Source organism: Lactuca saligna, chromosome 5 (genome assembly GCF_052625555.1).
Source record: "Lactuca saligna cultivar CGN05327 chromosome 5, ASM5262555v1, whole genome shotgun sequence".
In the NCBI taxonomy this organism is placed as follows: Eukaryota; Viridiplantae; Streptophyta; class Magnoliopsida; order Asterales; family Asteraceae; genus Lactuca; species Lactuca saligna.
Genome location: NC_136421.1, coordinates 138,996,174 through 139,019,137, shown reverse-complemented (window position 1 = coordinate 139,019,137; position 22,964 = coordinate 138,996,174). Strand labels below are relative to the sequence as shown.

The 22,964-nt window shown below is 37.1% G+C and overlaps 1 pseudogene; it reads right to left on the bottom strand.

Annotated features, from left to right (window-relative positions):
- Nucleotides 1–313: 313 nt before the first annotated feature.
- Nucleotides 314–1,920, bottom strand: LOC145048859 (UDP-glycosyltransferase 71E1 pseudogene; annotated as a pseudogene).
- Between the last annotated feature and the right edge of the window lie 21,044 nt (nt 1,921–22,964).

Sequence of the window (22,964 nt, the reverse complement as noted above, 5' to 3'; positions counted from 1 at the left end):
GTTGTCCTTTTTACTGGGGTAATATAGGGATGACGTTAAAGAACAATGTGGTTATGTGGTGGTACAGAGACGTTAAAGAGCATGAAATCAAGGGCTTTTAGACAATAGTTAAGGAACAATATCGATTTTTAAGAAGGGGGTAAGATGGGATGAATAGATGTGGCAAGTTGGGGAGCTAAACTAGTAGTTCGTGAGGTTGGTTGATATTTGTCATTGAGAAATCAATTTCATTTGTAACGATTTAAAAAACTGTTTGTCCATTTTCCAAGCTGATGCACAATCTTTTAATAATAAACAAATAAAAATGTCCAAATACCACAAAAAATATAGATAGCGATAATTAACTTATTCGTTGACGATAACATAATCAATAAATCGACCAATTGATACGTGAGAAGATCCACCTTCGGAGACTGCAAACCTGCTCTTCTCCTTCATCCCTTTCACCTTCTTCCTCATCTCACCATCACTTATCAACATCCTTATCGCCCTCTCAATCTCCGCCGCCGACACAATAACCTCCTTCTCATTGCTACCTGGTCTCATATTGGAACGGTAATCGATTTTAATCTCCGCCGCTAATCCTAGCTCCACCACCAATTTAAAAGCATTCAGTTGTTGTTCGGCGTAGAGTGGCCAAGCTGCCACCGGTACCCCACACCATATGCTCTCCAATGTCGAGTTCCACCCACAGTGTGACACGAATCCTCCGACAGAAGGGTGGGAAAGCACCGCCGTCTGCGGCGCCCATCCGATCACCTTCCCCACCCCTGATGTCCGTTCAAGGAAACCCTCCGGTAAAACATCCTCGTAGTTTTCGTAGTCCTTGGGAAGACCCATCAGCTTATCCTTCGACGGCGGACGGCGGAGCGACCATAAGAATCTCTGTCCACTCTTTTCAAGTGCAACCGCTATCTCCTTCACTTGTTCCTCGTTGAAGCTTCCCATGCTACCGAAACAGAGGAACACCACCGAGCTCTCCGGCTGGTCATCTAGCCACGTCATAATCCCGTCGGCCTTACCATCATTTGTAGCGTTTTTCAGGTTCAGTATCGGCCCCACCGGAAAAACCAGTGGGATGTTGGCGTTGCTCCTTATAAAGGACTCCATGGCATACCTTTCGAGCTCTTCGAATGTATTTACTAGTATGCCCTTCATCCCACGATACTTTCTTGCTAGACCAATAAACGTGTTACACCCACCATCCTTATCGAACAACACCGAAGGTAAGACCTTCGCCGGAATCGGGTTGGCGTAACTCGGAATGGACACCTCCAATTCCGAGTCTTTCAACTCAGTGACATCAAAGTCTTCGTCGTCATGCTTGGCTTGTAAGTCAAACATCAGCCCGAGTGCGGCGGCGCTTGAAGTGAAGTAAAGGTAAGTTGGAACTCCAAACTCGTTGGCAACGTCGGTCATGGCTACACAGAACATGTCGACAACGAACCCAACGAGTCGAACCGAGTGAGACTCAGTGATGCCACTGACAATATCTCTGACACGAGGCTTCTGGTTTTCGAGGAACTTGGAGATGAAGGTATTAGGAGAGATAAGGTCTTTGGTTGAGTCGTCACTCGGGATGTCGATCAAGCGTAGACGAGGAGTGGAAGTCGGAGTTTCAGTATCTGGTTTTGCTTCGAGGGGGAGGTTCATGATGATGATGGTGATGGAAAGCCGTTGATCACGGTCGAGGAGGAGTTTGGCGAGCTCCACCGTCGGTGGCAGGTGGCCGGCGCCCGGAGATGGGATGAAAACTAGTTCTGATGTTGTCATGTGTTTGTTCTTGGAAGTTGTGTGGTTGTGTTTCGATGGTTCGATTTCGTTTGTTTATATGTACAATATCTTCCCACGGAGTTTAAAAAGATGACGCTATTGCCTTGGTCATTATTTTAGTGAGCAGCAAAATCCAATTTCACTTCTTTCACTTCTTGTAGATTGATTGATGTACTCTCGATTATTTGTTAAGATCTGAGATTGGTATTAGCACGGAAAGATTTTGCAGTTCCTTCTCTTACTTGGTTGATAGACTTTTTTTTTTTTTTTTTAGTAAATAATCAAAATGTAGCCTTAGTTGAAGAAAATAACCACAAAAATAAAAATTATAGAACGACCACAGGTTCTGTAGAGGAGTATCTACGGAACCATAAACACCTCTGTGGATCTTAGTTTTTTTTTTATTTATTTTTTATTTTTTTTTGTTTATTAATATATTTTGTTAATCGCATAACGTATTATGTGATTATTATGTAAATATTTTATTTTTCGTTTTTCGTTTTTCTTATTTAATTACCGTTTATAAAGTTGTGTGTTTAATAAAAGTTATAAAAATATTATATGTTTTTTTTTATAAAGTTATACACACTGGTATTCTAAATAATAAACATATTTTAAGTACGTTACAAAAGATACTTTAGAAAACGTAAACATACAACCTTCATAATAAACATACTTTGAAATAAATTTAATTAAAGTCTCTGCGGATCCTCTACAGCTCTGCGGAATTCTTTTTTTATTAGACTAAACTGCATAAATGGTCCCTGTGGTATGTCGAAAATTGCCACTTTGGTCCAAAAAAGTTTGGACTTGCACCAGAAGTCCAAAGTTTTCATTTTGTTGCTTGTTTGGTCCAACCTATTCTGATTTTTTTCAAAATAACATATTTACCCCTGTTGATATAATTTCTCTTTTTTTTCTTATTTGTTTTTTCTGAATTTTAGGTTTAAAAAAACAAGAAAATAAAATTAAAAATAAATATATATATCTCTCTCTCTCCCCTTCTCTCTCTCTCTCTCTCTCTCTCTCTCTCTCTCCTATTTATAATATTACAATAACTAAAAAAGAAAATCAACCCTACCTGCACTTCCCCTTCTCATACCTCTCTCTCCCTCCTTTCTGAACTTTCACAAAAAGAAACTAACACCGCCTCCATCACCAACTTTCAGCGATTCGAGGTTCCGACCACTACAAATTTATTTTCAGTCGGAGCAACACCACCTATCTATTTCTTTATCTCTCTCAGCAGAATCGTAACTTAATGAAGATAGTAATCCAAAGAATATATGGCGTGGCCGGAAAAAGAATGGAGATACAGAAGGAGGAGGCGATGTATTAAAGAAGACGAAGGGCGTAGAAGATGTGAAAACTTATATCAACGTCGAAGGTGGCTTCAACCTTCAGTAGGCCCGATTTGAAAACCTAGATAAATGTCGTCATCTTCACACCTCGACGAAGGCTTTGTCTAGAAACTCGAGCCACAAGCATCGCCTCCGTTTCTGTCTTCTTCTCCGGCGAGTATTGTCTATCTTAGATCCTTTTTCTTCGAAGAAACCCTCTGTCGCCGTTGTTCGTCTTCGCCGAAAACCCTAATCCATATGAGATAAGGTGGCGGCGCTAGGGTTTCGGAAGTTGGTGATGGTTTTTGTCGAAAATGGGGGGTAAGGAGATGGTTTTCAATGGAGAAGACGAACCATGAAAGTGAGAAGATGGTCTCCAGTTGTGGGAATCGGTTATGGTTTTTTGTAGGTAATGTTGGCTTTCAGATCTATCGGAGGTTGGTGGTGGTGGAGACGATAGGGGATGAAGGCAGCGGTGGCTAACGGCGACGACGGTGGTGGAGTCGACGATCAAGGGTACTTGACGACCACGAAGAACAAACAAAGAGGGAAGGAGAAATAATGAGGAGAGAGAGAGAGAGAGAGAGAGAGAGAGAGAGATTTATTTTTATTTTCTTGTTTTTTTAAATCTGAAATTCAAAAAAAAAACAAATAAGAAAAAAGAGAAATCAAATTAACAGGGGTAAATATGTCATTTTGAAAAAAATTAGAATAGGTTGGACCAAACAAGCAACAAAATGAAAACTTTGGACTTATGGTGCAAGTCCAAACTTTTTTGGATCAGAGTGGCAATTTTCGACATACCACAGGGACCATTTGTGCAGTTTAATCTTTTTATTATATTTTTTTATTTTTTTCGTTTTTTCGTTTTTTTGTGTTCATTTTCATTTATTAATATTAATTTTTTTAAATACACTAATACTTTATGTGATTTTTATGTAAAAAAAATTGACAAAAAAAAGTTAAAAATAATGAAATGTTTTATATACTATGTTTGCTACTAATGTATGTTTTCCATGTATTTTTACTATTTTATATTTACAAATCACTCTCCACAAACACAATGAAAAAACAATTTCTACTGGTAATTGAAACTCACAAATTCACAAAAACCCATTAAAATATATCTATAACTTTTATAACTAATCCGTAGAGTTGTACACTGATCCGCAGAGGTGTACACAGATCCACAAAGGTGTATACTGATCTGCAGAGGTGTACACAGATCCCCAGAGGTGTACACAGATCCGTAAAGGTGTATACTGATCCTCAGAGGTGTACACTGATCCGCAAATGTGTACACTGATCCGTAGAGGTGTAGACTAATCCGCTGATAACAGTTATGTGGATTCCCACACAGTTCTATGGACTGATATTAAACATAAATTCATTATTTTTAACCTCGATCTTTTTGTCATTTTTTTACATAAAACATAAGGTATTAGTGTATTTAAAAAATTAATATTAATAAACGAAAACAAAAAAAATATAAAAAACGAAAAAATTAAAAAACTCAAGATCCGTAGAGGTGTTTCGGTTCCTCAGAGGCAAACGTATTACATAAAACATTTCATTATTTTTAACATTTTTTTTTGTAGATTTTTTTACGTAATAATCACATAAGGTATTAGTGTATTTAAAAAAATTATATTAATAAACGAAAATGAACGCAAAAAAAAACGAAAAAAAAAAAGTTTAAAAATCAAAAAACAAACATTCCGCAGAGCTGTAGAGGATCCGCAAAGCCTTCAATGAAGTTTATTTCAAAGTATGTTTATTATGAAAGTTGTATATTTATGTTTTTTAAAGTATGTTAAGTATATTTATTATTCAAAATACCAGTGTGTGCAATTTTATAAAAAACATAGTATATTTTTATAATTTTTATTAAACACATAATTTTTATAAACGGGTAATTAAATAAGAAAACTAAAAAGCAAAAACAATTTTTTTACATAATAATCATATAATACCTTATGCGATTAAAAAAATATTAATAAACGAAAACAAAAAAAGTAAAAAAAAACAATAAAAAATGAATAAAAAATGAAAAAAACAAGATCCGTAGAGGTGTTCACATTCCGCAGAGGTGTTTATGGTTCCGCATAACTCTCTCTGCGGAACCTGTGGTCATTTTCTAAAATGTTCATTTTTGTGGTCATTTTCTTCAAACTCACCCTATATTTTGGTCATTTGCCAAATTTTTTTTTATTTGATCAAAACTTTTTGATATTTTTATTATTATTATTTTACAATTTATAATCTATTGTTTGGTAGAAGGTTAAATAAAATGTTGGGATACATTTGCTTCACGTATAATTCTTATACTCTATTAATTCTTATGTGTAAGTATTTTAGTGTGATTCACATTTTGACACTAGAAATTTTTACGGGAAAATGACACATATAGCCTACGAACTTTTTAGGGTTAACCATTTTAATCACTTAAATTTTTTCGTGGTTTTATGACGGAAACCAAGTTATAGCCAACTTATCCTTTTAGTCTCATTTACATATGAAATTTGTGAAAGAATTTGTTTTACTCTTCCTAAACCCATTCACCACCTTCACCCCGATGTAAGGTTACTAGTTATAAAATAAAACTTGCATTCTCATCATTAACACCACCACTACATCATCACCCCTGCCATAAACACACCACCGGTGGCCTTGGACCACCGTGAATCACCACCATTGGGCACCATAATCGAACAAAAGCCCCTTCTTTCCCACCTCCATTCCAATAATCAGTCACCACCACTGTCGTTGTTGTTGTGACCACCGAACACCATCTTCCGACCGTACCGACCACCACCAAACGCCCATCACCGCAAGTGTTGTGGAAGTTGATACCAACATCAGGTCCCTACCCTTCCCTCTCGTTGAACTTGTTAGAAACATCACGGAAACAAAGCAATAGAAATCGATGAAAGCTCCTGAGCTACGATCGCCGCCATAGCCACCGTTCGCAACCACTATCGGCTGCCTCTACGAATTCCAACCGACCATCACCCTTATTGTCATCGTAAGCCTTCTTCACAACCCTTATTATATTTATGTCTCGGCCGATGTCATTCAGTCGATGTTATGACACCATAAGACTCGTTTTTTTCCCTTCCATCATTCAAATGGGTCTGCAAGTCATTCCAACGGAAATGATGACTTGACTGTTGATGAAGTCAAATAGTAGTAATTATGCAACTTTGAAGATATATATATATATATATATATATATATATATATATATATATATATATATATATATATATATATATATATATATATATATATATGGGTCCAAGAGTATGGGAAAATTCAAAGTTAATATAAGAAATTTGGTCAACAGATGTCAAAGAGGTAACCGGGTGACCACTTCACTTTGGCCAAAAGGATGTAATCGAGCTGAAAAAAACGACTTGCTTCTCTCATAAGGCCACAAAAATTGTTTAGGGAATAGAAAGATAAACCCTAGAAAGTTCATAGGGTATTCATGTCATTTTCCTTTTTTTTTGCAAAGGAAGGAATGTATTATTAAAAAATAGCACGAAGCTGTAAACAATACAACAAAAGACTTCAAAACAAAACACAAAACAAGAAGAAAAGGGACATTGAGCTACAAATATCATCTCTACTATACTTATGCCAGAATTGAGATTCCCAGACTCACTAGAACAGTACTAAAGCAATAAATAACCGAAAGACCATATCCGCAGTGAAATTCCACCCCATGGAGGAACCATAATCAAAGGACTTGTCACAACATTCAAAACATGGAATGCAGGGGTAAAATTATCCAAGCCAACATCAGGGAATTCTTTCCAAATGAAAGCAGAAACCACCCTTCATACAATCTAATTCACCATTAATTCTGTGAAACTACTAAATGAATGCAGTGGTAAAAATGTCCAAGCGAACATCACAGAATTGTCTCCAAGCGAAAGCAGAAACCATACTTCATACAATCTTATTCACCATTATTATGTGAAGCTACTAGCAATAGTAGATCCACTAGACCCATTAGTGACTTGTAAAACGCCTACCACAAAATGTATACTTCACAATGCACTGTATGTTTGGGATGTTACAAAGCACTCAACCATAATTGTGATAAGCCCAATTTTAGATAATAGTATGGGCTAGATGGATGTCAAGCGAAGAGGATAATCGTGACCTGAAGATGAGAAGTAGATAGGAGAAAAAAAACACCACACACACAAAAAAACACACCCCTCCCCAGCTTATACTAGGATACTCAGTCACATCACACAACAAAAAACCCAAAATGAGTGCTACAGCTAGCAACCAAGAACCTAAAATTTGCCTACCTGAATGAAAAGAAAACACCCACCAAACACACACTAGGCTGCAACCCCCCCCCCCCTTTCCCCTGGCTTAAACAAGAAAGCTTGTGTTAACAGCATCACAAACCAATTTCTCCATCCAATAATCTTGTTCCTTAATCTGGAGTTAATCCAGAGATGTGAGAGAGTTTGTATATTACTTGTCAAACCTTTATGAGAGGCTTGATCGTTCAAATGAGCTTTAAGGTTTATGTGGCTCCAAAGTACCCAAATGTACACAAGTATAATGGCTTGTTGAAATTAGGCTATATTACTAGACACCATTTCACTCTTCCAGAATAATAAGTCAGGCAGTGATACCAATTGGTCCGGGAGTAGATGCCACCAATCTTTGAGGTTATTCCAGACTTTAACAGATACTTTACACCTCAGGAAAAGGTGTTCTTCTGTTTTTTATTCTTGTTTACACAAAACGCATAATTGATTGTTACTAATTCCCCTTTTAAACAAATTCACTCTAGTTGGGATTCTGCTGTGAGCTACTCTCCAAGCTAAGATGTTAACTTTTTTAGGGACGAGATTATTCGAATCCCACTCGATAATAGTTCTAGGTAAGATGGAGCTTTCAATGAGATTTCTTAGGGATGAAACCGAGAATATCCCTGAAGACTCTAAATTCCAAGACCATTTAATATGTTGGGATGATATAGACTATGAGAACAGACCCTTGAAATCTATGTTTTCCTTTGAGAGGATTGTTGGTAGGTTTGCAATGTTTCCTCATCAACAACTTTTCCTTTTTGCCCTCGAAGGTGCATTTAGACCCCATTACTTCCATATATTGCAATAATTACTCTCTTCCATAGATCCTCCTTGTTTTCTTTAAAGCGTCACAACCACTTACCAAGTAAGGCAAGGTTGTGTGCTTTAAGATTTCCGATATTCAGTCCTCCATATATTTGTTTCGACAGGACTTTCTCCCAAGCTATCCATGGAATTTTTGATTTTTCTGCCAAACCACCCCAGAAGAATCGCCTCCTCAGTTTCTCAAGGGCGTTAATTACTTTGATTCGATCCTTATAGATTGAGAACAAAAAGGTACCAAGACTCCCTAAGACCGATTTGCATAGGGTTATCCTTCCACCATAGGAGAGTGTTGAGGCCTTCCATTTAGAATGTTTGGATTGTAATTTAGATATAAGGTAACTCCAATAAGTTGCTCGAGAGATCGCAGCACCCACCGGGATTCCTAAGTAGACAAATGGTAGATGAGCCATAGCACACTAGACATTTCTTGCAAACAATTCAAGCTCCAGATTATTTACTCCCAAACCAAAAAGGTTGCTTTTTGATATATTAACCTGAAGCCCAGATGCAAGCTCATGACATCTAAGGATTCTAATGATATTTTGGCATTTTGGCTTGACCACTTACCGAGAAAGACCACATCATCTGCATACTAAAGGTGGGTTAGGTTTGGACCACAATTACGGAGAGAGATTCCTTTGAAAATGCCTTGGCACGTGGCTTCTTCCATTGCAACATTAAGTCCTTCGACCACTAGAATGAATAGAAAGGGTGAGAGCGGGTCCCCTTGACGAATGCCCTACTCTAATGCAAATTCTTTTGTTGTGGACCTGTTTACTAATACTGACACTCTCGCTGAAGATAGACAACCCCAAATCCAGTTCCGCCACTTTTCCCTAAAATTCATCTGAGACATTATAGCATCCAAATATTTCCAATTCACACAGTCAAAAGCCTTTTCAAAATCAACTTTGAAAAGAAAGGCCTTGACTTTAGCCTTTTTCGCCTATGATATGACTTCGTTAAGGATCAGAGGCCCATCTAGAATGTTTCTATTTTTTATGAAGGTTGTCTGAGTTGAGCTAATGACAGACCCGATAAGCTGCTTGAGTCTTTCGGCCAACACCTTCGATACTATTTTATAAAGACATCCAATTAAGCTTATCGACCTGTAATCGTTTAGAGTGATTGGATCAGAGGTTTTTGGAACTATTACTATGAAAGAGGAGTTGCAGTCTCTATTGATCTTCCTAGTTCTCTCAAAGTGTTTTAAAACCAAAAAAAATATCACTTCCAATCATATTCCATTCTTTTTTGATAAAGTCAAAAGTGAAACCATCGGGACCTGGGGCTTTGTCTGCACCGCATTTCCAAACTGCTGACTTCACTTCTTCAAGGTAGATTTCTGCTTCAAGGGAAGACCGATCTAGATTTGATAATTTTTTGAATTTGCTACTAATGAAGTGCGGTCTGTTTTGGTTGTTTTCCTTGAATTTTGTCAATAAGTGATTGAAGACTTCAACTTTAACCTTTCACGGGTCATCCGTCCAAATGCCATTTATGTTTATGCCTTAAATTCGTTGCTTACGGAAGTTCCTATTGATTATGTCATGAAAATATCTCGAGTTTTCATCTCCTTCGAGGGCCTATTTTCATCTAGATTTTTGTTTCAAATATCGCAATCTTTTTGCTTCAAATTCTTTTAATTCCTTTATTAGTTCTTTTCTTTCCATCATAACAGCTGTATGTGGGGTTTTTCCCTTCACCTTCAAGTCAATCTCATTTATTATGGATATAATTTCCTCAATTCTCCTTCTTTCATCTTCACCCTTAATTTTCCTCCATAATTTTATTTTTTCTTTTGTGTTTTTCAACTTCCTAGCAACCACATATAGAGGGGAAAATGAGGTGAAGAACAACTACACAAATCAACGGCCTAACCCTCTTTTACGATTGAATCCAATGTTTCATCGTCAAGCCTTGAGTTGAAAAAACAAAATGGGGAGGGGCCAATGTCAGCCATGCTTGTTGTTAAAAGGATGGGACAATGGTCGGAGTGTAGTTTGGGCAATGTGTTCGCTTTGAGGTGAGGCCAGTCAATGATTGTATTGTGAATTACCATGAACCGATCTAATCTAGTGTGTTTTGAGCCGATTTACTTTATCAATTTTGAAGTTTCTTGGATTTGGTCTCTGTCACTTAAATAAAAGAGACATGTGTCTTGATGTAGGGGGCAAGGGGGCCGAGGCCATTTTATGTGCATTAATGTTATAGGTCACTTGACTTATTTTTTTAATAAATAATATATAATTATAATATTATGACATACATTAAAAAAATATTAAAAAATATAAATAAACCATCTTAATTTGTTGGCAAAAAGAAATATATAAATTTGATCTTTAAAACTGATATTATATTTTAATAACCTAATGTTTTTAGGATATATAACTATATGCATAACTTAATACACATTAAACTAAAAAAAATTGTGAATCCCAAAAAAATAAATTATGTCATTTAATAACATATGAAGTTCTATCATTTATTCACAATGCCTATTACCTATGAATTATTCAATTTTTTTAAATTTGTTGAACGTAAAAAAAAAAATACATGAAAATTATATTTCTAATTTCGAGGGTGTTTGGGAGTGCTTTTTTAACTAGAAAAGTGCTTTTAGATAAAAGTGCTTATTTGCTTATAGTAGTGGTAAAAAGAGTTTTTTAAAAAGTGTTTGGATAAGCTTTTACAGTGAAAAAGCCAATAAGTCAATAAGTTAAAAAGTATTTGGCACAAAAAGTGCTTTTTGAAGTTATTTTGGCTGAAAAGCTATAAGCAGTTTCAAAAAACCACGTTTTCCATGCTTATTATAAAGTGCTTATTGAAGCTTATGGAAAAGCCATTTTGAAAAATGCTTTTGAATTTGCCAAACACTTTTTTTGGCTTATTAGCTTTTAAAAAACCAATAAGCAAATAAGCACTTTACCCCCTTCATGGGCATCAATATTGACCGCCCGCGATCCTTAATGGGTTTCCTTCCCTATATTTTTAATTCATTAATTGCATCCACTTTTTTTTCGGTAACCATAAATATATTAAAAACTCACATTATGTGGAAAAAAGTAAAAGTAGAGAGCTTGAAAAAGGAGAACATCATAAAAACATAAAATATTATAAACAAAGAAAAAAAACATAATTATCATAATCCATGTTCTTAAGAAATCATTTATGTTGCACCAAATGAAAGTTATCATTTGTAAGGTAATTGCTTCATTGTCTATTTTATATAATTTTTAAAATTATTAAATGTTATTATTGTTAAAATTGATAAACTTTACATTGAATTCTTTTTTCCACATTGTCCTATTCCTTATTTTATAATAGGTTTTTTTTTTATTGTTTTAAATTTTCAATATCCTTGTTTATTTATTTGATTATTTAATTATTATTTGTGAAGTATTGTCTATTTCAGAAATTCAATCAAGAATCTCTTAGAAAGTAATAGTACGGATATAATTGTGAAACCATAAGATTTTATTGGGTACAATTGTAAGAACTTTAAATCTTTTTTTTTCTTATATGATTTGATTTGATCCGAACCTACAACTAATATTTTTTTATATTTTTTTTTCTCTATTGGTTTCATTTAAATAGTGAACCATATGATTTTACGTTCTAGATTTGCCACTGCAATGGTGGTTCCACTATGGTACTTATAGTGGTATTAGCAACCCTTATTTTTTTTCGGATGCTGTGTAAAAAAATTTGAATTTTTTGTTTTCTCTACTATTGTCCCATTACGTAAAAGAAAAAAATGTGTCACTAACAACACTTCTATGTTATCGGCAACACCTACTACGAAAACTGTGCCACCAATAAACAGATTATCATTCCTCTTTGGCTTAATTTCTGATTTCATCTTCGTCTTTTCTTTGCTTCCAAGAATTTTGGGTTTTCCTAAATTGAACGACACCTATCAATTGAATCACCGGTCTTCTTTCTATTTTTTGATACCTGAAGGTTTCCTCTTCACATCTTCATCTCCATCAGGCAACCATCCTTCAGTCTCATTGGTTCGTCATTCAAATCTTGACGGCTACAAAGTCTTCTGACAACCACTTCCACCAATATTGTAGTACCATCACACAGGTTGCTCCTTCTATCTAAAACAACTTAACCATGTCACAACCACAACTCCAACACCGCACTGTTATTTCAATGATTAAGAGCATCCAAGGACCAAGTTATAAATTAGTGTGAGTTCTCTCCGCTCTCTTAAAAATATTCTTTTTGTAATCATGTGAAGTGATTTTTTGACATTTAGGTTTTTGGAAGTGATTTTGTCGTTCCAAATACATTCTTTGAGGGTGATGTTATATGTGTTGGACTGTGAAGTAATTCCCTGCAAAGATCTCTCATATCTTGCTGCTACTGTCCCCTGTGATGAAAAAAAAATCTTTAATCATAAGCTCACCAAGTGTTTGTAAAAAGTCCTCACACAAACTTTCGCTTAAATGGAGACAGACACCCAATGCCAATATATGTGTGTATTTTTGGGCAAATGTCATATTAACCCATCAAACTTATTGTGTTTCCTCTAAAGTTCACTAAACTATTTTTGTTCACATTAAGGAAACTAACTCTCATATGGTCGTTTAATTACGTCCCTTTACCGATTGTAAAAGTTTTGAAGAATATTTTAGTGACGTGACCTCCACGGTGGAACGTAAATCGACTAGTATTGTTCCTAACTTGGTCCCTAAGTTTGCCAAGTCATCCTCGATGGTCCCTCCGCTTATAAATTGATGGGTACCTAAATGAGTGTTCCCCACCCACTTTGTTACCCTAATCGTATCCTTTGCTTAATATAGCCAATTTCGATATTTTCTCCTTTATAAATCAAGAAGTTGGCCTCAAAACAAAGCTTCTCCTATGGTGGTTTCAGAGTATCGGACGTAAATGTACCAAATGACAATGAGCTTCATGCCATGGAAACCTAAGTGCAGATTGAGGAAATGAGAGATGACATGAGATAACAGCTAGGCGATTTTAGGGAGGAAATATGCTACTTGAAAAAGATCGTGATTGCGATTGTTGTATTGGAGTTGCAGTGATGTCGTTGATCGGGGTTTGAGGTTACGTCAAATGCTCTGTGTGGGGATTTTGGTGGGTTTAGTTATGTCGGTAGGTAGCACGATTGGGATTTTAGCATTTTTTGGGTTTTTGGGGTTGTCAAAGGTTGTTTGCTTTTGTCTAACTTTTCCATCTACTAGTATAAAATGTATGTATTAGGGTATGTTTTGTTGTTGGTGATTATTTGTATTAGGGTATGATTTTTGTTGGTTATTTTGATATGTGGTGTCTGTTGACGATGTTATAGTTTTTAGAACAATCTTTTTAGGGGGTTTTGGTAACACGACAACCTCATTTTTAATGTATGGCCACTTTGATGAATGTAATGAAGTCTAGTTCCTATTAAACTATGTTTTCATATGATGTCATTTAATATTTAGTAATGTTCACTTAGTACCAACTATTATGTTAATTATTGATTGATTTGTTCATGTGGTTTCTACCATTGTTTCTACAGTCAAAGTACATTGGCATATTTGTTTTACGATCACAAAGAAACATGCTTATTATGTGAAAGTACCTTTTTATTTCAAAGTACCTTGTCATATATGTTTTACAATCACAAACAAACATTCGTGTTACAATCACAAACAATCATTTATGTTATGTCAAAGTACATTGCTATATTTGTGTTACAACAACAAACAAAAATTCATGCATTCATTAATGTCATTACTTGGTGTTTTAAGGACACACTAACAAACTTAAGAAGACCATAACAAACATGAAAGAAAGACATCTAACCCTAAAAAACATACTCCATAAACAAAACACCTTAAATCCAAGTCCATTGGTTTGGATGATGTATCTCCATGACTGTTTTTTCCCTCAACCATTTTTGCCAAATTTTTCTTTATTATCCTCTCTAACCTTTTTCTTAACTTGATTTTACATTGTTTTTGACAATTATTGTCATTCACAACACTTGTTGACCACATTCACTTTGTCCCTTTTTGACACCACTTCCACTTCCACCTTCACATTCACCATTTGTAACACTATAAATTTTCAAACAAAATTTTCGATTTAAAATTACCAACATCACATATAATAATTCTCAAAATCTCAAGTGTCGAGGTCATAACATATTTCAAAATAGTTTTCAAAAGTAATTATCAAAATCCAAGATCCTCATTCATGACTCTTTTCTTTTGTGAGTACAATCAAGCCTCCGCCTTCCCATGATCCTGATAAAACCTGAAACACATAACACGGTAAACACGATGCTTGGTGAGTTCCCTAAAATGCCGCATACACATATTAGTCGCTCGAGGCTCCATACCTACTGATCCGAGCAAGATCATTCTCAGATAACATTAAGAGTTATACCCAAAGCACAAGGCCCAATCTAAATGGGCCCTCTAAGGCCCAACTCAAAAACTCCTTAGGCCCAATAGGGAAACCCAACAAGGCAGGCCCATCAAGGCCCAAAATAGCAAAGCCCGTCCTCAAGAACAAGTCCAAGTCCAAAGCCTGCAACTCTACTGATCAGACGAACGCACAATGCTCATGAACGGAACGCACGGCGTTCGTTGCCGAATCTCTGACTGGGACTCAGGCCGGAACGCGCCGTGTTATGAGAGATTACGCACGACGTTCCTGTCGAAACTCCAATTCTTATTTTAATGACTTAATCTATTAAGTCCTTTCACCCAATACTCAGATCTGGTCCTAGAAGGCACTTCTTAACATAAAGTTCCCAACTTTATGCCTTGAGATGGCTAAATGTTCTAAAACCCAAACACAATCGTTTAACACAAAAACCCAAACTTCATAATCCTTTGCTTGGATAGAAGGAATGGACCAAGATCACATTTTTGTGACTTAAAACACTCAAATATCTCAGAAAAGACAACTCAAATGGTCTAGAGTAGCCCATACTCATGAAGACCAAAGCTTTGGCACAAAAAGCCCATAAAACCCACAACTAGCTAGATCAAACACATGATTCACCTAGATGGAAACTTTATAACTATAGAAGTTTCCAAAATTGATGAAGGTTCTAGAAGCTTTAACCCATCCATAGCTTGATCACCAAGCTCCTTCTTCTTCAAGGGCCAAACATAAGGAGTCACAACCCAACTAGATCCACATGAGAAAGCCACCAAGATTAAAACTTTATACTTTCTGGAGCTAGATCCATATGATTAGGGCTTAGATCCACAAACTCCAACCCAAGCAATATTTCCTCAAGAAACTCCTTCTTCCTCAATAAGCACCAAAACCATCTCATTCACCATAAAATTCAAGAATCACTCAAATGGAGGCTAGGCTTTCATTCTTAGGGTTGGAGGGGATGGAGGTTGAAGAGTGGAAGAGGTTTGGGTCCGTAATGATGCTTATAAAGGGGCCAAACCCTAAAAACAATTCTTTGAAACAGCTCAACAAACACAATGCATGGAGTTCCCTTGGGGAATGCCCTGAGTTCCCTTGGGTAACGCCCTGAGTTCCCTTCTTGGCCCGCATCACTTTTCCCTTTAACGCCATGTGTTCCCATCTGGTACGGCCCGTGTACCTGGTTCGGCCCAAAACCCTCATAACTTCAAATGGTCATAATTTCTTCGTTATACCTCCGTTTTTGACATTCTTTATATCCACAGAAAGGTAACGAGAAGCCCTACACTTCTATCAACCTTATTTTTCCTGAAATCCACTCGAACTAAAATCCAAAATTCAAGAAAGGCCCGAACCAACACCTTTACCGATACCCTAGGGGTCTAAAGCATAACTCGAACCCTTTTATCACACAACCCACCTTATCCATATCAAATAATGGCCTAAACCATTCCCCTTCAAGACCTCAAAACCCTCTCATACTCAGATTACGACCCACAAGCCTTGAATCTCAAAACGATATGAAATAGGATGTTACACAATTTCCCTTTTTACACCATTTCCTCTTTGCACTTGACCCTTCCCTTTCTTCTATGCACTAGCTTGACCCTTCCCTTTATTCAATGCACTACCTATTTCACATTTGCCTTCAACCTTCCTCTTTTTTACTTGAATTTTTTAGGGCTTTGACACTGCATCACATGTTGACTTATTGCGCCCTGTCTTTTTACAAACACTACATACAATCCTTTTCTTGACTTAGATACTCTGCGTGATCCACTAACCTCTGTATTGTCCTTCTTTCTTTTTATTGTGGGTCTCCCTAGCATCTTCATTTTCAATAGTGGTAATGGTGCTATGTAGTCTGTTGGGGGCCACATTGCACTCCCATTCATGCTTCCTATTGAGTGCTTGTAGGTGTTCATATATATATGCAAGCATGATATAAAGGATCAACAAATGCCTCTACATCTCTATTTACATAAGAAATGGATGTCACTGAATATAAACAACCATACCCATTCAATTGCCAAATCCTACTAGTACATGTTTTCTTATCCAAAGCAACTCCATAAAACTCTCCTAAGTTTCTTGTTTCAAAGGTATTCGGACCACTAGGAAGCACTTGCCAGTACCTATAAATAAACACAGTTAATAAGACATACTATGGTTAAAAAAGAGTCATAGAAGAACAAAGTACCTTTGTTGGATCTTCAGTTCATTTATAAAAAGCCTTATGTTTGGACATACATCAAAATGTCCCCATCCACTTCCTTTCTATCTTAAACTACACATCCTATGCATTACATATAGTCTAATATCTTATAGCATAGTAATAATTGGATTCTTCCTAGCATCCAAGATAACATTTTTAAAGATTTCAGACAACCCATTCTCAACAGCGTCACACCCCGTTCAGTTTTGAAAAAAATGTTGTTGACCATGGATTTAGATTCCTTCCCATAAGATACACATAAGCAGTGAGGCTAATCATTTGAATCTCTTTCATTCAAAAATTGTAAAGAGGTTCAGTTGATGCCTTACAAGCCTTCCAAAATAATTTCTCATATTAGTCCCCAAGGAATTTCTTCTTGAAGTTGGACATAACATGCCTGACACATTGCCTATGTTCTATCTCTCGGAATAAATCCTTCATTGCTTCAATTATACAATACATTTACATCATACAAACATTTAGAACTAGATCACAATTGAAACACATAAAGCATGGAATCATGAACACAAACATACCTTATGTTGATATGACATCAATGTCTTACCATACTCACCTTCAAGATACAGATCTTCTTGAAATTATTCTAGAATTAATTTCCATTTGTCTTTATTTTCAACACAAACCATAGCCCAGGTTATTAGGTATATATCATTGTTTCCATCCCTGCCAACAACACATAATAACTGACCACTACATATTCCTTTTAGAAAAATCCATCCAAGTTAATAAGCCTTTTACAGCCACTTCTCCAACTCTACTTTAGTGCATGAATATATATATATATATATATATATATATATATATATATATATATATAACACAGAGATTCATAAAGTTGCCGACTTTATGAGGTCTAACCATTCCATCATGCAAGAATAAGAAGATAAAGGAACAAAACTCAAGATATAACAACTTGTAATGATACAAATCGATTCTTTAACACTTACTGTCACACCCCCAAACCAAGGATGGCGGAAACGTCCGGGGGTGGAGGACTTCATGTATAGTATCATAACCACAATTTCAATAGTAATTTAAGCAAACACAACCAACATATATATAATTGAAAAAGTTACATCACTTGTATGAATTACATGTTTCAAAATCAATTACAATATGTTGTCAAAATATGAAAAGTTTGGCGTCTTAACGTCCCATCCTCAAAAGCACTTGATTACCTGTTTAGTGTTTTCCTGAGAATACGAGTTGTTTGAAAAGTGTCAACACAAAGGTTGGTGAGTTCATAAGCTTTTATTAATAAACTTAGTAGAAGTCTATCACATGTAAATGTCGCGTTTGTGTCAGAAAAACCCGATATTTTCCTTGATATCCGAAAAATGTAGCCTTATAACCAAAGACTAAAATGTATAAGAAATCCTCATTTCTTAGTAGAAATGTCGTGAGTTTAAACTGATATGGAAAGTAAATTTCTTAATCAACCTAAAACCTACTTCGGTTACATTGAAACCCCGTAAACTTTATGAATTGTTATCTCCCTAGGTGAGTCGCTATAATCATACTGTGACTATGTGAACCTGCCACAACGTTTCTCAGGCGTCGTGAAAATGAAATGACATTTGTCACCCGTAGACCTGCAGGTCCCACTGTAGCTAGCAGCAAGGTGTGGGGTGTCAAACCCAATATAGATCTATATACAAGTATCACGTTCTCCCTCAAGGAGATTTTGATTATAACTACCAGGAATTATATCCCGCACTCGGACGTACGGGGAGAGAGAGAGTCTCACAACATAGGTTAACAAGTTTACGTGAAATGTGTGTGGATATAAATCTTTCTTGTATGAATGTACCCTTTTTGTACGAGTGTGTCGAGTGATGTATCATAAACTATACCTATTATAGTTTATCTAAAATGTATATAATATGTATGAATTCTTTTTATGGAATGTATTAGTGTTGTGAATTTATCCAACTATACTTTTTATAGTTACATAATACGTGTTCTAAATGAATGAATAATATTTAATATGAATAACTTAGTTTCAGTTCACAATGATAAACTAACAAGGAAACACATTCAAATATTAGAACTTATGATTATACACTTTGCTCAACATATTACAAAGTGTTATGATATTAACATGCTGTTGGCTAACTTTAGCAATTCTGCCCAGTTTTGTAAAAATCATAGAAAAATCATACGAAGTCGAAAACTAGATCCGTAAATTCTGAGAGTTCACAAAATGTGTCTAGTTTACTAATAATTTTTATCACGATTTTTAATGGCCTCCAACTTGGGTGAAAATGTCCATAATCACAGACTGGTCCGGATTGTTGTTTGAAATGATAGGCAGTTTTGTAAAAATCACCATAAATTGTAGAAAAATCGTATGGAGATGTGCAAGTAGTCATTTTAAAGCTACAAACTTGAACTATTTGCACCTTGTACGGTTTTGAAAACAAAAATGTTTAAGATGCCCAAAACAGTCCGTGAATGGAGTTGAACTTTTCTGATGAAGGCTGTTAGAAAATTTTAATTATGTTCTTAGTGTTTTAACTTGTATTCCCCCCTTGGAAACTTGAGAAAACATGAAAATGTAGGGGTATGAACTCACCTTAAGTGATTTCAGTAGGTAAGTGTTGAAGAAGATAAGTGTTCAACCCAAGAACACTTGAAGAATCACTTGAAGATTCGAAGATCTAACACAATTATGAGAGAGTTTGTCTAAGATATCCATGATTTGAGTGGAAATAAATGAGATAATCATAAAGAGAATGGATTATACTTACCAAATGTGGAGGAAGAACTCAAGATCAGCCCTTGAATCTCGAATTTCTAGAGAGAGAGAGTGAGAGAGGAAAGAGTTTGATCTTCTTGTGAAATGAGAGCAAATGAGAGAAGTGAGGAGAGAGGATGAATAATCAGCACTCAAAAATGTGGGAAAGAGGGATAATTGAGTGGAAAAGACATTGATGTGACCTAGGTAAGGTGGGGAGGTGTGGCTGGTCATAGAGTGGGTGTGGGAGTGGTTGCTTGTGTTATAAGGTAAAGCAAAGTCAACACTCCATCTCTTTGTACTTTACCCACTTGCTTTCATTATTTAAATAAAGATTTTTATGAAAATATGATTAAATTGTGAATATTTAGGGTTTATTATGTCAAAATATGATTTTGGGTGAAATTCCCACGTTAAAATAATTAAAAACGGGCCTTAAACGCAAAACTACGCGAAAACCGGGAGAAAAGGAGTTCCCAGCGAGACCTCTCGGTCCTAGGCCGAGGTTCGGTCCCTAGGCTGAGACCCGGTCCACGCTGAGGACTGTAGCCGGAAACGAACAGAGGGAAACGAAAGGGGCGAGTCAGACGCGAGAAGCGATGGGTGAGGGTTCGGTCCGAAGGGTCAGTGGGGTTCGGTTCGGGAATAAGAGGCGAGAATGTCAGAACCGAACGTACTGTAGTGAACAGTAGTGAACAGTACCTTCGGTTCGGTTGGTGAACAGTACCTTCGGTTCGGTTCCTCTTGAGCAGGGTTCGGTTTCGGTTAGTGGTGAACAGTACCTTCGGTTCGGCTCAGGAGGTTTCGGTTCGGCTCAGGAGAGTTCGGTTCGGCTCAGGAGGTTTCGGTTCAGCTCCTCTTGCTCTCAGTCCCTAAGAGGACCTTCGGGTCCTAAGAAGCTTCTCTCTTGGTTTCGGTTCCTAATGTCTATTTTTCTCGTTTTTACCCCGTTTTAAGCTGTTTTTGCCACGGTTAAGCGTCGGAATGACCCGAATGATTCTAAAAAGTGACGGGAACTATTTGAGAGAGATTCGGGAGAGATTTCGCATACTTGGAGAGATTTGGGAGAGATTTGACATTCTTGGAGAGATTTCTCATACAAAAAGATATTTGCGAGAGTTTTCACATACTTAGAGGGATTTGGGAGAGATTTGACATTCTTGGAGAGATTTCTAATACAGAGAGATATTTGAGAGAGATTTCGCATACTTGGAGAGATTTGGGAGAGATTTGACATTCTTGGAGAGATTTCTCATACAAAGAGATATTTGCGAGAGTTTTCACATACTTAGAGGGATTTGGGAGAGATTTGACATTCTTGGAGAGATTTCTAATACAGAGAGATATTTGAGAGAGATTTCGCATACTTGGAGAGATTTGGGAGAGGTTTGACATAGAGAGAGATAGTGTGGAAACGATTGAGAGAGGTTCCATGTGGGATAGTTGTGAGTGTCCGACATCGAAATGTATGGTTCGTGAACCCTGTTAATCCTTGTTTAAGGATCTTACACACTCCCGATGAGTATGCAACATTGTTTTATCGTTCTAGTTCATTGATTAGAACTAGGGTTTAGGAAATTTTTAACACAAGACTTTTCTCAAGTGATGTTTTCCCATTAATATAGCAAGTTATACAGTATGAACATAACACAAACCCTAATACACAAGGTTTAATCGAGTTGACCGGTCTTGACTTGATGATTTGACTTGACTCAAGATTGACGATTGTCACATCATCCCCCCGTTAGAGGGAATTTCGTCCCGAAATCTAAATTCGGCTGGGAACTTCATGGGTTTGGGAAAAGATGTGGATACTTTTGCTTCATTTGATCTTCACGTTCCCAGGTAAACTCAGGCCCTCGTTTCGCGTTCGATCGAACCTTCACTATGGGAATGCGACTTTGTTTTGTTCTCTTGATCTCTCGATCCATGATCTCGACGGGTTCCTCCACAAAGTGGAGATTTTCATTAACTTCGATTTCTTCGAGTGGTATTATGAGTGTCTCGTCAGACAGACACTTCTTTAAGTTGGATACATGGAAGGTAGGGTGCACATTACTAAGTTCTTGTGGTAGTCGGAGTTTGTATGCCACAGGACCAATCCTAGCAAGGATTTTGAACGGACCGATGTACCTTGGGTTTAGTTTCCCCCGTTTACCGAAACGTATCATCCCCTTCCAAGGGGAAACTTTAAGTAGTACCCGGTCTCCGACCTGGAATTCTAAAGGTTTGCGTCGTTTATCCGCGTAACTCTTTTGTCGATCACGAGACGCTTTTAGTCTTTCCCGAATTTGAATGATCTTTTCTGTGGTTTCCCTTATGATTTCAGGCCCAGTGAGGGTGCTATCAGGGACTTGCCCTCTGGCTAGCTGAGTATCTCCAACCTCGGCCCAACACAGTGGTGATCTACACTTACGACCGTAGAGAGCTTCGAATGGAGCGACTCCAATGCTAGTGTGATAACTGTTATTATAAGAGAATTCGATAAGCGGTAGATGGGTATCCCATGCCTTACCAAAATCTATCACACAGGCTCTCAGCATGTCTTCCAACGTCTGGATGGTTCTCTCGCTTTGTCCGTCAGTTTGTGGATGGTAGGCCGTACTCATGTCTAGCCTGGTTCCTAGAGACTTCTGTAGGGACTGCCAGAAACGCGAGGTGAATCTACTATCTCGATCAGAGATAATGGATGTTGGTACACCATGTAGTCGCACGATCTCTTTAATGTACGTCCTGGTTAACTTTTCCATCTTGTTTGTTTCCTTTATTGGCAGGAAGTGCGCGGACTTGGTCAATCTGTCCACAACCACCCATATGGTATCCATCCCACCTGATGTCTTAGGCAGTTTGGTTATGAAGTCCATGGTTATTCGCTCCTACTTCCACTCGGGTATATCCGGTTGTTGAAGTAGTCCTGATGGCTTCTGATATTCCACCTTGACCTTGGCACAAGTGAGGCACTTGCTCACATAAGTAGCAATTTCAGCCTTCATGTTTGGCCACCAGAATAACCTTTTGAGGTCTAGATACATCTTATCTGACCCAGGGTGAATGGAGTATCGAGTCTTGTGGGCCTCGTTCATTACAACATCTCGGTACCCACCGAACTTCGGTGTCCAGATTCGATTCATGAGATAACGAGTTCCATCCCCTTTGACTTCCAAGTTCTTATCCATCCCCCTTAGTGCTTCTCTTGCCACGTTTTCTGGTTTCAAGGCTTCTAATTGGGCATCCTTGATCTGGGTGGCTAGTTGGGAGTGGATGATCATGGCTAGGGATTTTACTCGGCGACCCGAGTA